Here is a 14,780-nt window from a genome sequence, read left to right on the forward strand (position 1 = left end):
ATTTGAAAATTAAAAATAACCTAACTATTGTCCATTTGCTCAAAATAAACCAAAACTATTGGCAAACTCCAAACTATTTTCAAAATAAGACTAATACTTGAATAATTATTGTAAATATAGCATTATTAATAGTTAGGGTTTATTTTTAACAAGTTCAATTTACTCATTTGCATTTGAGTTCTTGTTCTTCTTGCTTCCTTTTTGCTGGATTTATGCTTCTTTCGTTGTTTTTGGATGTGCTAGCGATCTCATTCGTCCACTAACTTTCGATTTGATCCAGAGATCGAAGCCACTGCCCGTAGATTGAACGCCGAAAGAAGGCGAAGGGTAACTAGAGCATCGAGGGTGGACATCACTACTCCAACACCCTCAGTTTCATCTTCCGCACAAACATCACCTGGACCATCTCCACCATCATCTCCAAGAATGGCCGATACCTTATCATTTGGCAAATTAGGTCGACCTTCTCCCACTCACTCAACTGCTTCATGTATTGTGATTTGTGAAGCCACGCATTACTGCTGAAAATTTTGAGCTTAGCACTCATTTGATCCAGTTGATTGAGCACAACCAATTTTTGGGTCAACCTTTAGACAATCCACATGACCATTTGTCGGATTTCTTGGAGTAGTGTGACATAATCACAATCAATAATGTCACACAAGAGGCTATTCGAATGAGGGTTTTCCCATTCAGCTTGACGGGCAAAGCCAAGACATGGTTTAAGGCCGAGCTCGCCAACAAATATGCTACTTGGGATGCTCTTGCCACAGGTTTCCTTACCTAGTTCTTCCCTCCAAGGGAGACTTCTCAATTGCGCACGGAGATTCAAACTTTCAAGCAAAGTCCATTTGAGAACTATTATGAAGCGTGGGAGCGCTTCAAAGATCTCTTGCACCAATGTCCTCATCATGAAATTCCCAAATGGCTTCTCATTCAATCAGTCTACCATTAATGCGGTATGTGGTGGAGATATGAGTCACAAGACAGAAGACCAACTCTTGGCTCCCTTTGATACTATCGCACAAAACTCATCTTCTTGGTCTTCCGAAAGAGATTCTACTTCAAGGGTCAGCGATAAATCCGATGGAGAGGTTATAAAGGCCATATCTGAAAGAGATTCTACTTCAAGGGTCTCCGATAAATCCGATGGAGAGGTTATAAAGGCCATATCCGCACTCATAAAAGTTGAGTATAGATTTTCAAAAGGGTTCTTCATCTTTTTCTTCCTAAGTCTAAAGTGTGTCACTTGTGGCTCAAACACTCACTACAACTACACACGCTTCGGAAGAAGTCAATACTCTTTACGGTAACAACTACAACCAAAATAAGAGCCTTATCTGTCATATTCGAGCACCAATGTGCAAAATTCACAGCAAAAAATTGCCCCAAGATTACCATTCAATCCTCTGGGGTTCAACCTAGGCCCCAATATCAAGCTCCTTATCGTCCCCCTATGCAACAAGCTTCATCACAAAAGGAGGAATGGAGAGTAGCTTTTGAAGCTATGACGTCGGCACAAAATAAGTTCATTGCTTCACAAAATCAATTCATGAATACTTAAAACCAATTCAATGCCAACATGAAGAAGGATATAGGCAAGTTTGAAGCTTCCCTAGGCCAATTTCAAAAGGAGAGCAAGATGATGGATTCTCAAATTACCCAAATGGGGCAACATATTTCTAGTTCTCAACGCCCTTCCACCCAATTCCCTACACAAACCGTGCAAAATGATAAGGGACCAAACCAAATGAATGCAATCACCACAAGAAGCGGTAAAGTACTTAAACCTCCACCACCTCATGCAAAGATTGTGGACAAAAGCAAGGGCAAGGAAAAGGTTGTTGAGGTTGAGATTGAAGGTCCCATTGAAGATATCGATGCATCCCCCACAAATGTTCCCACTTATGTCCCGCCGACTCCATTCCCTCAAAGACTAGCAAAGGCGAGAATTGAGAAGAGGTACAGGAAAATCCTTCAAATGGTCAAAGATGTACAATTTTAGATTCCCTACCTTGAAGCAGTTTCAGAGATCCCTTCTTTTGCAAGGTTCTTGAAGGATCTTATGACCAATAGAAGGAAGACCGAGGGGATAGTTAATCTTACACAACAATGCAGCGCGGTGATCCTATTCAACTCCCACCTAAACTCAGTGATCCGGGTAGCTTTTCTATTCCTATTACCATTGGGAATCTCACTATTGATGAAGCTTTACGTGACTTAGGGGCTAGTTTTAGTCTTATGCCCTTGAGTGTTTTCAAGAAGTTAAAGAATGTCGGTTCCCTCACCCAAACCTCCATGACACTTCAACTTGCCGATAGGAGTGTTTGACGGCCTAAAGGTATTCTTATTGATGTGCCCACGTTTGTCCGCAACATTGTCTTCCCTTGTGATTTTGTTGTAATGGATATCCTTGAAGACACCCACACTCTTATCATCCTTGGTAGGCCATGCCTTCATACTGACGACCGTGATATATGTGAAGTAAGAGAAGTTGTCATTAGAGGTTGGTGACGACAAGGTAGAGTTTGAACTACCTAAAGCTCTAAGCTACCCTAGCTCAATGGATCAATGTTTCTCTATTGAAGCAATCGAAGAAGAAGCTCCTAAATCCTCTTGGGAAGAGGAGCTTGATGAGTTAGAGTTGCTCTTGGGAGTTGATGAAGGTTGGGGTCTAGATGATAATGTTGATGAAGAGGAGATGCTTGAGCCTCCTATGGAAGATGTGTTGGGGAATGCTCAATTCTGTAATGATGAAGTGTATGCAATGGAGAAGGTTAAAAGGGAGAGATCTACGCCTCCCAAGGTAGAACTAAAATCTTTACCTTCTAATTTGAAATATGCTTTTCTTGGTGATAATTCCTCATACCCTATTATTGTTAATAGTGCACTTGATGATGATCAATTGACATGTTTGTGTGGCCTTCTGTTTAAGCACCGTAAAGCCATTGGATACACTATTGATGAAATTAAGGGTATAAGCCCCTATAATTGCACTCACCGCATTAATTTGGAGGATGAGGCCCGCCCAATGTCACACGATTCGTGATTCAATTTGATTCGATGTACGGATTCAAATTCGTGAATTCGCTAGTTGGCATATTTGTTGTTCGTTCACTTAGATTGTTTCGTTCAGTTTTTAGGTATTCTTTACGTTAATTGTAAAAAATATAAGTAGTAATCAAATTAAGTTAATTGTATTGTATTGTTTTATAAATAATGTTATGGTTAAAAAATAATGTGACATTAAATAATAGAAAAAGAACAGTTAAAATGGGCCTAGCCCACTAATCAAATAACGTTGAAGGAAAGAAAAGGAAAAAGAAAGAAAAAAAGGTAAAGAATATAAGAAAGACTAGTGATGAGAGTATTTTAAATTGGGCCTAGCCCACTGATCATATGATGGAGGGTTTTTAAAAAATTACAGTCTAAATTAGAAGGACAAGAGTAAAGTGCAAACACTTACAACAGAAAAACCCTAGAGAAGGGCGGCTGAACATGAGCCTTCCTGCCTTCAGCCTTCATGTAAGTTTTCTCTCTCTTTATTTTATGTCCTTCTCTCTTCTTCTTTTCAATTTTTTTCAGTTTTCTTCTCTTTTCTTGGTGTTAAATCTTAAAGTTGGAGAAAGCTTCTATCTTTGCAAACGAGAACGTTGTCGCCAGCGATCTAAATCTCTCATCAAGGCGATTCAATCGGCAAACGAAGCCCGGTTCGGGTCGATTGAACCGAATCGTGATTCATGGGTAAAACCACCGAATCATGTGACACTGGGCCCACCTATTGGTTGAACACCAAAATATGAAAGTGGTAGTGAAAAAAGAGGTGATGAATTATCTACCGAATAGTCGATAATAAGTGGGTTAGCACTGTCCAAGTCGTACCTAAGAAAAGGGGTATGATCATTGTTGAAAATGACAAGGGAGACCTAGTATCCACTAGGACTATTATGGGTTGGCGTATGTGTATTGATTATTGAAAATTGGACACGTCAACTTGTAAAGACCACTTATCCCCTTCCATTCATTGATAAAATGTTGGAAGACTTGCCAATCATTCTTACTTTTGTTATTTGGATTGATATTCTAGATTTTTCCAAATCTCGGTCCATCCCAATGATAGAGAGAAGACCACGTTCACTTGTCCTTGCACTTATGCTCATGGCTGAATGCCATTTGGATTGTGCAACACTCCCAACATGTTCCAACAATGCATGACCACTATATTTTCTGATTTTGTTAAGTCATGCATGTAAGTTTTTATGGACGGCTTCTCGGTCCATGGTAATACCTTTGATAATTATGTAGCTAATCTTGAGAAAGTGTTATATAGATGTGAAGAAGTCGGCCTAGTGCTAAATTGTGAGAAATGTCACTTCATGATCCAATCTGGGGTTGTTTTGGGCTATGTTGTGTCATATCGAGACATCGAAGTGGATAGAGCTAAGGTTGAGGTAATTGAGAAACTTCCATCACCTATCAATGTGAACGGTATAAGAAGTTTTCTCGGGTATGCCGGCTTTTACAGGCGATTTATTCCTGATTTTTCTAAGGTTGCGCGACCTCTAACTGAGCTTCTAGTCAAGGATGCCTCTTTTGTTTTTACTAATGAATGTTTGGAAGTTTTTGAGAAATTAAGCAGGTACTCATAACGCACCTATCATACAACCGCCAGATCAAAGCTTACCATTTGAGCTCATGTGTGATGCAAGCGATTATGCGGTAGGTGCGGTACTTGGACAAAAGAAGATGGGGAAGCTCAACGCGATATACTGCGCTAGTAAAACTTTAGCTCAATTATGCCACAACTAAGAAAGAGTTGATAGCCGTAGTATTCGCCATGGAGAAGTTTCGTTCCTATTTGATCGGGTCGAAGGTCATTGTTCACACCGACCATTCGGCTCTCAAGTACCTCCTTGGCAAGAAGGATGCCAAATCCCGGTTGATTCGATGGATATTGTTGCTCCAAGAGTTTGAATTGGAGATCAAGGATAAGAAAGGGGCCAAGAATGTAATAAACGATCACCTTTCTAGGCTAACATTGGAGTCATCTCACGATGAGCTTTCTATTGATGATTCTTTTCCTGACGATCAATTGTTCTCTATAATCACCTCTTTCGGTGATCCTTGATATGCCGACATTGTCAATTATCTTGCTAGTGGAGGCATACCACACAATCTCAATTACTATGAAAAGATGTTCTTTCATGATACCAAATCTTACTTTTGGGATGATTTTCTTCTTTTTCATGTGTTCGGATGGTATGATTTGAAGGTGTATTACCCAGGAGAAAATGGAGTTCGTTCTTGTCCATTATCATAGCCTACCTTGTGGTGGTCATGCAACTTCTTATAAAACCACAACGAAGGTACTTGAGTGCGGTTTCTTTTTGCCAAGTGCAGAGAAATTAATCTCATTTTAATCACGAATTTGACGTCTAATTCTTTTTTAATTAGTGACGGTAGTAATTTGAAAATTTTCTACGATGATTAGAAACTTGGTAATTCGTAACGTAGTTATGATCTTAACATGTAACGTAAACTTTGGAAGTAAAACTTAAAGTTGAGCAACTACCCATAATATTTCGGGATAATTATAGTACTTACCAGTAAACTTTATTTACCCATGTTGGGAATAAATTAAATATTTCATACACATGTACAAGTGATTTTTAAACATGAAATACAAGTTACATAACTTGTTACATGCACAACAATTTTTACCCACACTTTAAACTATCTTAGATAAACCTTCCTACACCATAATAGATCAAATGAATGACAAAATCCACCTCCAAACAGCCCTAACAATCAGCCATCTTTTGCTGTCCCAAACCCCTTTTTAGCCTTTTGTTCACTTACATACACAAACTGGAAACTCTACCCAAGAACCCCTTTTGTTCTACCCAAAGCTGGTGCATCATTTACAAGCATGCAAGAGGCAAATATTTGAAGCAAAACACTCTATTTTCTGACCATTTCATTCAGCCATAAGCCCCAACATATTGCACTCAAATTCATTCAAGAACAAACACTAGAATCCGTCAAAGTTTCAACTACTAAAACACCATCTTTTCTCATCAAATCTTCTTCAAAAACCCATCTAAACTTTTAAAAATTTATGTTTAGAAACTCAAATCATTCATTAAAATAATCTTCAATTTAAGAGCTTTCCATACACACCAAACTTGAAGAAATCCACCAAGAATAGAGTAGGTTATGTTCATTCCTTTATTTCACTAGTTTTGTTAAAACTTGTTCATGTAAAATTCTTTTTACATGAAATCTTTCTATAAACTAAGATTAATATAAAATGGGTATTTCATCATAATAACTAAGAAAATTAATCTACTAAGAAGTCCTAAAATTTCGGCCAAAAAAAGGAAATTTGAAACATTTTTCTTCCATCAACTTACAATCTCCTATCTTTGTTTCCTAGCCAAAAACTTTCAAGTTGTGGGACTTGTTCAATAAGTGTTGCTCAAGACTAATCCATGTCGAAAGTGACAAAATATCAAAGGGTAAAAAAATTTAACAATTTTTAGTTAGAAATGAAAATTCATTAACTTACATAGAAAGAACTGAAAATAATGCTATTTTTGGGTTCTTTGAAAATGTTTGTAGCAAAGGAGTTGAATCTTAGTTCTTAAGAAGTTGGACCGAAGGTTAAGGAGCACTTTTGGAGCTAAGAATCGAGGTATAGTTATATGGGATGATTTTTAAGTATATATCAAAAACAAATTGGGAACTTTTATAAAATAATTGTTTTGAAAATTCCCAAGTTTTGTTCTTAAGGATATGAAAATTGTTGTATATTTATTTGTGTTGGTAAATATATGTTTTATGATGAGCTATTATGTGTGCTATAATTGTGGGCTTCATACTTATGATTTTTATGAATTATTTTAGTGTACAAGTGCTTAAAATTAAATTTTAAAAATATTTTAATTATGAAAATTATGATGAACAAAATTATGTGGTTTTGAGAAATAGTTTTTAAATATTTTCTAAGCATATTCAAGTACTAAAAGGTTGGGGAAATTTTATTTAGATTTTTCCTTGCGTTTATTGACTGTTGGAGTTTTACCGTTATTTAAATGCTTAAATTATTTATAAAATGTAAAATGGTGTTAAATATATTCTTATTAATTAAAATAATTATGAAAAAAGTCATTTTAATTACCCAACAAGTTTCGGCCAATAGGTATTATTTAAGAATTTTTGATGAATTTTTGTTTAATCGGTTTATTATTTATCGGTAAATGGTATAATGGAAAAATATAAAAAAAATACTAAATGACATCATTGAAACAATCGCATTATTAATGAGATTCGCTAGTCCTTTTTAGCGCCTAATTTTTTTTTTTATATTTGTTCGTTACTAATTATTATTTAATTAGTGATGGTAGTAATTTGAAAAATTTTTACGATGATTAGAAACTTGTTAACTCATAACGTAGTAATGAATCGTAACAAGTAACATAAACTTTGGAGGTAAAACTTAAAGTTGAGCAACTACCCATAACATTTCGGAATAATTATAATACTTACTCGAAAACTTTATTTACCATGTTGGGGATAAATTAAATATTTTATACATATATACAAGTGTAAATTAAATATTTTATACATATATACAAGTGATTTTTAGACATGAAATACAAGTTACATAAGTTGTTACATGTAGAACAATTTTTATCCAAACTTTAAACTATCTTAGATAAATCTTTCTTACACCATAATAGACCAAATTGAGACAAAAATCACCTCCAAAACAGCCCCAACAGCAGCCCCATTGCTGCACCCGTACCCCTCTTTTTAGTCTTTGTACACTTACATACTCAAGTAAATTGTTCTATTCAAAACCCCTTTTGTTCTTCAAAGGTTGTGCATCATTATAAGCATGCAAGAGGCAAATATTAGAAGAAAAACACTTCATTTTCAAAACATTTTATTCAGCCATAATCCACAACAAATTGCTCCCAAATTCATCCAAGAACAAACACTACAATCCTTCAAAGTTTCAACTACTAAAACATCTTCTTTTCTCATCAAATCTTCTTGAAAAAACCCATCTAAAACTTCTGAAAATTTATGTTTATAAACTCAAATCTTCCATAAAAATAATCTTCATCTCAAGAGCTTTCCATAGACACCAAACTTGAAGAAATCCACCTAGTATAGAGTAAGTTATGTTCATTTCTTTATTCCACTAGTTTTTGTTAAAACTTGTTCATGTAAAATATTTTTTTTACATGAATCTTTCTATAAACTAAGATCATTATAAAATGGGTATTTTATCTCCAAAACTAAGAAAATCATCACTTATAAATCTATAAAAATCGGCCATAAAAAAAAGTAAGTCCACAAACATATAATTTTGTTACTTAAAAGGATTTAAGTAAAATTATGGGACTTGACTAAGTATGTTACTCAACATAATAAGTATACTCCAAATATGTTCAAATCATCACAAGTATTAGTTTAACAACCCTAACTAAGAAAACTTAAGTGCATGTTAGAAATCCAAAATTATTATTGATTTTTGTATGAATGCAATATGTTTAGGTGAAGAGTTGGAGTTGAGACTTGAAGGGCAAGAACCTAAAGTTGAAACCACTTCTAATAACCTATCGGAGCTTACATGGGAGTTTACGGAATATTTATGTAGGCTTGGAGTCAAGTTATGTCACATGGGGTGATTTTTAAAGGATTTAAGAACAAGTTGGGGAAGTTTGTGTATGAACTTGTTTTTAAAAAATAAAATTCCCAAAGAGAAGTTTTTAAATCTTGAAAAATGATATCAAAATGATAATTTTGAGTATGGAATGATTTATCACATGTATTATTATTGTGGGCATTATACATGTCGATTTTATGAATTGTTGTATGTTTAAAGGCATGTTTAACAATACTTTGTGAAAGTAATTGTGATGGAAATGATTATATGGACTTGGAAAATATTTGAAATGCATTTTAAAAGTAATTTCTAGTAGCTATATGTTAAAAGTTTGGGAAGTTTTTGTTGACATTTAAGGACCTTAATAATTTTTACTCGGTTATTAATAATCGGTTACCTAGAAAACTATAAAATATAAAATAAATACTAAATAACGTCTTTTGGACATGAAAATTTTATGAGACACTTATATAAATAGTAGATACATGTTAGAAAATTTATATAGATTTTCGTGACCATATATGAACTTGAATAAATTCTATTCGTTTTATCGGTAAAATAACGACATTAATTATTAAAAATACCCCACACGGTTTTTAATGGTTATTTAAAATTTTATACCCCTTAAAATACTTTCTAGAACATTATCGAATTTTTATATTATTTAATTCGGACTCAAATAATTTTAAACCTATTTTATTTGATTTATCGATAATATGTCTATACAAAATAATAAGATGCCATACATGACTTATATAAGTTCAAATGACCTAATAAACATGTTATATGACTTCCAGAACTTTGGTATAATTTTATGAAATAAATTATTAATTATTTACTAATTTATCAAGTTAATAGAAATTATTTATTTATTAAAAGGTGTAATATCGATAATCTAATTTGAGTAAAGATACACCTATATCAAAAAGTTATAATTGTATCATTAACCTATTGCCTCATAGTGTAAAATAAGTTTAACTTAGATGATTTATAATTTTACGGATTTAAGACATCATTTAAATAACGATAAATACTTAAATTGTCGAAAATAATCGTAAAATCGTTATAAATTGGTATAACTAATTATAATCTGATGGGACAACCTTCATTCATTATAAATAAGGTTTTATAAAGACTAAATTAATTTGGGCCTTGTTGGAGAATTACTATGTATTTTGTAAATCAATTATTGATTTTATTACCGACAAAATTACCGAGTATTTGAGAAAAGAGTGTTTTATGAATTTTCTATCATAATGATTTTATAAACTTGTGAACTATATTTTGGTTGTTTTGAATGAATTTCAAAACTCTTGTAAGTTATATTTACTTTACTTAAGAAAGATTGAAACGAAATATTTTAGTGGTTTCCTTGAAAAACCATATTGAATTTTAACTACTTTTTATTTCGATGCATTTTCATACATGTTAGTGATGCTCCAATATAATACAAAGGTTATGTTTGATGATATGATTATGCTAAAGCATGTTTTACCCAGGTGGGAAAGATTATGATTTGGTTTTGCTATGTTGCAAATAAAATATATTTATCATACGGAAAAAGTTGATATTTTTTTTTTGACTTTCAAAGGCTATTGAAATTCCAAGAAATATATTGTATACAAAAATGTTTTAGCCTAAATGGAAGGTACATATGCCACAACAAATGTAGTGTGCATGATTAAACGGCTCACCAATGCTAAGCGCGTATTGTACACCATACCATTGTGTTACACTTGCCGGACATGTCACGGACGGTAAACCGACCACCAAACGAGTCAGATGATGACTCATAGAGTACCCATGCAAACTTATGATATGAAATTGAAATTAATTTGGATCCATTAAGATCTTATGATTTATGATGAAAAATGAAAACTTGGAATTACTATAAAACCATTGAACTAAGTTTGAATGATAATATGATTTATCAAATGAAAAAGCATTTTTCAAAATGAATTCACTCAAATCAAAAAGTTTTAATAACTTGTTTAACGAACACTAGTGTGTTTATACTCAGCCTTTTTGCTGAAAATATACTTTGTATGTTTTCCAATGGTTTTGTTTTTAGAGTAAACCCCAATGGCACCTCGACGGAGAATTAATATGCGAGCGGAAGATGAACTCGAGTTGGAGTATGACTCCCTTTTGTTTAGATCTCTTTATTGTATTTGAGAGACTAAAGTTTAGTAGTTTAGGTTTGGGATATTTCAAAGATGTAATTTGAACTTTGGAATTATTTCGATTTAGTTGTAATTTTCCTTTATTTTGGACAGTTAAGACTTCCGTTATATTGCTTTAGTTTGGTTCAAGTATTTTACTTGGATATTGGTTTAACCTTTAAGTAACCTTTCAATTGTGTTGGCAAAAGTAAGCTTCCGCTTGATTAATACTAAATTCCAGTTAGTGTTTGCCTTCATAATTCGGGACGGTTACAATCATTTTGACTTGTAATTTTAATGAGACACTAATATGGACAGTAGGTAGATATTAGAACCCTTAGATTAATTCTCTTGGACATTAATGGACTTTAATGAATTTTATCGTTTTATTGGTAAAAATGGCTATATTAATTATTTAAAATATGATAAACGTAATTAATTGTTGGAGTATTATTTTATTTTCTTTTTATAAATTGTTGTTTTGATTACCGATAAATTGCAAATTTTTTGAAAAATCGTTAATTCTATGAAATCTTTTATTTAATAAATATATGATATATGAAAAATATTTTGGTTGTTTTGAATCAAATTCATAACTATTTGAAATTTTATTATTTTACTTGAAATGAGTTGAATCAAGTCTTTAAAAACATTTTAGTAAATCCCTTGAAATTGTATTGTTTGTAAGTAAGTTGTAAAAGATGTTTTTTTTTCCATTCTTTGTAGTGATGCCCTAATATAATACAAGTATTTATACATGATGTGTTTGATGATTTCACAAGCAAGTATGTTTAATCCCATGTGAAAAAGTTATGAATTATGTTTTACCAAAACATGTTGACCGCATGGAAAAATATTTACAATTATAAGTCATGATACTACAATGAAAAGCATGTTTATACCAAGTGGTGAAAATGTTGAATATCAAGTAAAGTAATATGAATGATGTATATATATGAACAAATGAAAGTGCTGGGTACATTCGTCACAACAATGGTTGTGTATGTGGTTAGGCATAACAAAGGTTATGCCTGATTTTAACACAATACCATTCTATTAGAATCTAGTCTGTCGCGCGCGAATGGTGGATCGCCTACCAAAAGAGTCATAGAATGAACTCAATGTTAGTACCATTCAGCTAAATAATATATACTGCTAATAAGAAACCATATTGTTTTGGAAGTTACTGAGCAGCTTTTGAACCATTGATTTGAGTAAAAACAAAAAAATTGATTTTATGATTTCAAGATTTAATTATCTCAAACAAAAGTTTTATGACATGACGGACACTAGTGTTGAATACTCGGCCTTTTTGCTGAAACTATGCTTTTGTGTGTTTTTCAATGATTTTGTTTTAGAGTAATCCCCATGCCACCTCTGATGCAATTATGAAGAGCTCACAATTCAATATCAAATACGTACATAATTGTATCAAAGCACTAATAAAGCCCATTGAACCTCCATGTACTAAACATGCTGATCATAGCTTGAAGGAAGGAGATCAACTTCAAGATGGACTAAACATGAACATGAAAGCATGGCAAGAGCAAGAGGAAACACAAGGAAGCCTTCCAGCAAACATCAGACAGAACAAAAGGCTGTTCCCAGGTCAGCAAGCAACAGAACAGCAAAGACATCGACCTGCCTGGCAGCCCACCTTGCGAGCATTGGAACGTCTAGCCTGGTGTGTGTATGAGCATGGGATTTCAAAGAATGGCATCTTTAGACATGAAAGAAGAAGCCAAGACTCAGAGTTAGCACAGAGAGCCCTCACAAAACCCACAAGATCAGCTCCAAGGTCACGTGTTCGCCAGCTGTTTGATAGTGGCTGATTTCAGAACACTTAGGCTATTTTTTTGTTCTGTTTTATTTTCTTGTTTGCACGTGTTTTAATAAATAGGCACGGGGTAGTTAAGTTTGTTAGGCTCCCCAACTAGCCGTTAAGAAAAGCTCTATATAAAGGGCATGCTCATTGTAATAAAATTCAGTTTTGGTTAATGAAAATCTTATTCAAGTAATTGGTGCAATTACAATCCTGAGTATCATCTTTGTGAGTGAAGCAAGGAAGTATTCAGTCATTTCCACGAAGGTTGAGAGAGTGAATCTCGACTCTAGTGTGAGGAGGAGGCCAGGGATCGAGTGAAGATTCATTGTCTCCATCCACGACATAGAACCATTCATCCGAATTGTTCTCGTCACCCTTCTGTTTTCATACAAAACAGAAGGTTTTATCTGTTCTTTGTGTGTCACGAGGGGTCGTGGCATCAATCTTGAAGGCTTTAAGGGGGTTCTTGGATCATCGCACTCCATACTCGCATCAACCTCGAAGAAGTGTTAGAGGAGAAGTCAGGATTGGACTTGTGTAGGAGTACGACTTCATTATCTTCATTATGTTCTTAAGTTAGCTTTTATGAATTTGAGAGATATTATTAGACATCTTAGAAAGATTTGAATTATTTAAAGTTGTAAGTTTGAACTTATGAACTTCAATTCAATTTGGTTGTAATTTTCCTTTATTTTGAGACATTTAAGACTTCTGTTATATTGATTTGGTTTTGGTTCAAGTATTTTACTTTGATATTGGTTTAACCTTTAAGTAACCCCTTTAATTGTGCTGGCAAAAGTGAGCTTCCGCTTGATTAATACTAAATTACAGTTAGCCTTTGCCTTCATATTTCGTGGATGTTACATGTACATGGTGATACACGTGAGTTTATCAAAGCGTGCGATAGATGCCAACGGGTTGGGAAATTTTCCAAAAGAAATAGGATTCCCCTCAACTTTATTCTTGAGGTTGAAATATTTGATTGTTGGGGGATTGACTTCCAAGGCCCGTTTCCTTCTTCTTATGGCAGCAAGTATATCTTGGTGGCTTGTGATTATGTGTTCAAATGGGTGGAGGCTATTACAACTTCAATAAATGATGCTAGAGTGGCGTGCAAACTCTTCAAGAATACCATCTTTTCCCGTTTTGTTGTGCCCCGGATCCCTATTAATGATAGTTTTACTCATTTCATCGAGAACAAGTTCGAGGCCTTGCTTAAGAAGTATGGGGTTCATCACCGTTTTATATTGCCCTATCACCCACAAACAAGTGGGCAAGTGGAGATAACTAATAGAGTGATTAAGTCTATTCTTGAGAAGATCATGACTCGCGTAAGGAAAGCTCGAGCACACAAGCTCAATGATGCTCTTTGGGCTTATCGGACGAATTACAAAACACCTATAGGGACCACTCCATATCGCCTTGTGTTTGGTAAAGCATGCCACCTACCGGTGAAAATAGAGCGTTATGGGCTATCAAGGCTTTGAATTTTGATCTAACAGTGCTGGTGAGAACCGTCTCTCAGACATCAATGAACTTGAGGAGATTAGATTGAATGCTTATGAGAGCTCAATGATATACAAAGAGAAGACTAAAGTGTGGCATGACAAGTGTATTTCTAAATGCGAGTTTGAGGTTGGTGACCCGCTTCTTGTGTTCAATGCTTGTTTGAAACTATTTCCTAGGATATTGCGATCAAGATGGACAGGACTTTACACCGTAACTAGGGTCTTTCCTTATCGGTCACTTGAAATTAATGGTGAAAGAGGTACTTTCAAGGTAAATGGTCACCGAGCTAAGCATTATGTGGTTGGTTCAAAGATTGAAGGCAAGAAGACATTGTTCCTTGCCCCATTGGAGGCTTCTTGAGTGTTAGCAACTTCATCGAGCTACCAACGTTAAAAATAACGTTTTCGAGAGGCAACCCGCATATGTACATTCTTTGAGTCTTGAAATTTGGGTATACTTCTAAAGTACCTATGGCCTAAGGAGGAACTTTAGAAGCAAGTTGAGAGTTGTGGGTATAATTTTGTGAAAGTTTGAAATTTGGGTGCATCAATTTTTACCTAATGTCGACCGAGATTACCGCGGCTTTGCCCGAAGTCAAACAATCTCA

The 14,780-nt window shown here is 34.3% G+C and overlaps 1 protein-coding gene and 1 pseudogene across 1 annotated transcript in view; both read right to left on the minus strand.

The window, feature by feature from the left end:
• The window catches only part of LOC130799564 (uncharacterized), a 32,761-nt gene that overhangs the window by 16,540 nt on the left and 1,441 nt on the right, over positions 1-14,780 (minus strand). The gene's annotated exons all lie outside the window — the stretch shown is intronic.
• LOC130800567 (small nucleolar RNA R71) lies at positions 825-918 on the minus strand (annotated as a pseudogene).

Source organism: Amaranthus tricolor, chromosome 14 (assembly GCF_026212465.1).
Source record: "Amaranthus tricolor cultivar Red isolate AtriRed21 chromosome 14, ASM2621246v1, whole genome shotgun sequence".
Taxonomy (NCBI): domain Eukaryota; kingdom Viridiplantae; phylum Streptophyta; class Magnoliopsida; order Caryophyllales; family Amaranthaceae; genus Amaranthus; species Amaranthus tricolor.